The sequence below is a fragment of the Marmota flaviventris genome, chromosome 18, assembly GCF_047511675.1.
Source record: "Marmota flaviventris isolate mMarFla1 chromosome 18, mMarFla1.hap1, whole genome shotgun sequence".
Lineage (NCBI taxonomy): Eukaryota > Metazoa > Chordata > Mammalia > Rodentia > Sciuridae > Marmota > Marmota flaviventris.
The window spans coordinates 36,077,592-36,081,085 of NC_092515.1; positions in this window are offsets into that span (position 1 = coordinate 36,077,592).

A 3,494-nucleotide genomic window follows, 5' to 3' on the forward strand; every position below is an offset into this window, starting at 1 on the left:
TCAGGCAAATCTCTTTGCCCACCTGCGGGGAGGAAACCACCCCACCACAGCCTTTAAGGTTATGGTGGCCCTCAGGGACTCCTTCTTTGGACACATTCGAAAGTCCTAGTCCTCTCACCTTTAAGACTCAGCCGCTAGATTGACGCTTATCCTCCCCTTTCTCTCTCTTGCCCTGCCTCTCCCCTTTTTCCAGTCCTGGAAGTATCCAGCCTCTTTAGGAGAGGTCCCAAAAAGCCTTGGCCAAGGTCTTCCACGGCTCCGGCTCTGTCCAGGACGAGAGCTTCGACTGTCAGGATTTGGTGACAACCAATCTCTGCAGCTCGAAACTGCCACTTAGGCACTCCTGATTTTTTGGCTCTAGTGGGGACGCCCCTTTTGCCAATAAATCAGTTTCCTCCTTCTCTTTGTCTTCTTCCCTCCTCCTTACATGGGTAATGTGTCCTCTCTGCTGGTCGACTCTCCCCTACAATGCCTCTTGGATCAAATATAGCACCCCAGGTCTGGCCCACTTATCCCTGGATCCCTTCACTCTAAGGGATCTCTTTCAGGCTTTCTTCTTGCTCTGATCCAATCCTGCTCTCTGCACCTCTTGCAACAAATTCTTCTAGCCCATCCAAAGGGCGCTCAGCAGATGACACAGTTCTCCTACTTAATTTCTTGGCCTTAAAGGGATATCGGGCCTCTCCACAAAAGGTCCTAATAGCATGTAAAGAGGTCACATATCTAGGGTTCTCTATCTCTCAAGGGAAAAAGGCCATTACAGTAGACAGAAAACAGCTTTTTGTGTCTATACCTACATCAAAGACCAAAAATGACATACTCTCCTTCTTGGGTTTGGCTGGGTACTTCAGGGTCTGGATTCCTAATTTCTCCCTCCTCACCAGACCACTATATAATCTGGCCAAGGGCCCCTAAGATGAACCCTACCATCAGAGGTAGGGAAGCCCTTTACAATCCTTAAAAAGGCCCTCTTCCGGGCACCCGTCCTGCATCTCCCCGACCTCTCCCGACCCTTCACCCTCTAGGTACATGAAAAACAGGGACAAAGTCTGGGCGTTCTGGGTCAGGAATATGGCCCCACATTTGCACCAGTGGCCTACCTATCCAAACAGCTCGACCTCACCATCAGGGGCTGGCCCCATATCTTAGAGCCCTAGCAGTGGCCCATGACCTCCAGAAAGAAGCACACAAGCTTACCTTTGGCTCCCCGCTAACCACCTCATCTCCTCACCATCTAAAGGATTTCCTCACTTACAAGGGGCTACAGTCACTTCCTCCTTCCAGGGTTCTATCCCTCCTTGTCTCATTCCTTGAAAATCCCTCCATCTCTTTTCAGCCCTGCTCTCCATTAAACCCTGCCTCCCTCCTTCCATCTTCTCACTCCCAAGATCCCATCCACAAATGCCTGGAGGTATTAAAGACAATTTTACCCTGCTGTACCACCATTTCTGAGGGACCCCTGCCCTCTTATACACGAAGGGGTTAAAGTGGCAGGGTATGCTGTCGTTTCTCTCTCATCCATTGTAGGGGCAAAACCTCTGCCACCCAATACCACCAATCAACAAGCTGAACTCATAGCTGCCACAAGGGCATGTGAGCTAGCAGAGGAAAAACCCTCTCCCTATATACAGATTCCAAATATGTCTTCCGTATCCTGATCTCCCACGCAGCCATTTGGAAAGAAAGGGGGCTATTGACCACCAGAGGGAAGGCAGTCATTAATTCCACACTTATTTCTGGCCTACTATGAACCTCCAGGCTGCCTTCCCAACTGGGAATAATCCATTGCAAGGCCCACCAAACTGACTCCTCCCTTACTACTATGGGGAATCCAAGGCCGATCAAGCGGCTCGATCAGCCACCCTACAGAGCTTTAACTCCTCTCTGCTACTCTTTGTTACCACCGGGGATCGGCCCAAAGATCCCCAGCAACTCTTCCAGTTTCTTCACTCTCTATTCCATTCTAGTCCACAGAGTCTCACTACTTTCTTTCACTCCTTTTTCACCCTTTCCCCACGCAATAAGACAACAGATCACTTCTGCTTGTCAGATCTGCCAGAAAACCAATACCAATACTCCATTAAAACCTAAACCTTTTCCTTTTTATCAGGCCCGCAGTCGTACCCGGCTGCAGACTGGCAGATTGATCTCACCAACATGCCCCAAGTAAAAAACATAAAATATCTTCTTGTATTGGTAGATACTTTTTCGGGATGGGTTGAAGCCTTTCCCACTTCTAACAAACAGGCCTCTACGGTAGTTGATCTGTTGCTTACCCACATAATCCCCTGTTTTGGGATGCCCACTTCTAACCAATCAGACAATGGCCCAGAATTCACCTCACAGATAACTCAGGGACTGGCTCAAGTGCTATCATTCCCTTGGCATTTCCATTGCCCTTAATGCCCCCAGGCTTCCAGAAAGGTTGAAAGGACCAATCGGTCCCTTAAAGAGACCCTCACCAAGCTCACCATGGAATTAAGACTGGACTCGGTAAAGGTGCTCCCCTTGGCTTTATTGTGCATTAGGGCCTTGCCAAAAAAGCCTTCTAATCTCTCACCTTTCGAAGTCATGTATGGCTGTCCCCTCATTCCTCCCGGATTGCCTACAGAACCCCTACCCATCTCTGAAACCTATGCTCTCCCCCTCCTCTTCCATCTACGCTCTGAACTCTGGCTCTATCAAGACTGGCTCCTTCCTGACCCCAGTCTCTTTCAAAACCCTACCTCCTCAACACCTGGTCAACTTGTTTACTATTGCCCAACCGGGGGAAAAGCCCCCTCTAAAACCAAAATGGGAGGGTCCTGCTCAGGTGATTATGTGCACTCCCTTGGCAGCCAAACTCAAGCTGTCCAATAACCAACTTACCCCATGGATTCACATTTCCAGGCTTAAGCCCAGCGCTCCTACACCTTCATCAGAAGACCCAACGATCATCACCTGTCATTAAGTACTCTTGTCAATGCTCCCCCTCATTTCTGGCCCCTCTTGGGTCCTCTCTTCACCCTATGTCTGGGTAAGTGATCCTAAGGGCTCCCTCCAGCCAGACCCCCTTTTCCTCCTTACTACAGACCCCCCTTTCTTGCTTGGATTTGGCCGGTAGTGGGACCGTTGTGTGTTGTCCTTCTGACAAACCACTTAGGTGTCTGGAGCATGGTGACCCCTGAATAAGTGTGAGCTACCTTTATCATAAGAGAACACTTTATCAGTTGCCTTCTGGGCCTAAGGAGGAACATGTGTGTTTTGTTTACTCTCCCAATTTCGTAAGAATTTCAAGTATCAGTATTTAAAGTTGAGGTGTTTCACATAAAACCTGAAGAGATCTGACTGCTCTCAAAGGGAAATATGGTAACAATGGGCCACTGTCCTCCCTTGGCCGCCTTTGAAAAAGGTAAAGAGAGAAGCAAGCTGGTACACCCAGGTAGGAGAGAGTTTGAAGAGCAGCCTTAATAGAGAGGGGAGGGAACTAGATTGGACTAGGAATGAAGAGTGGA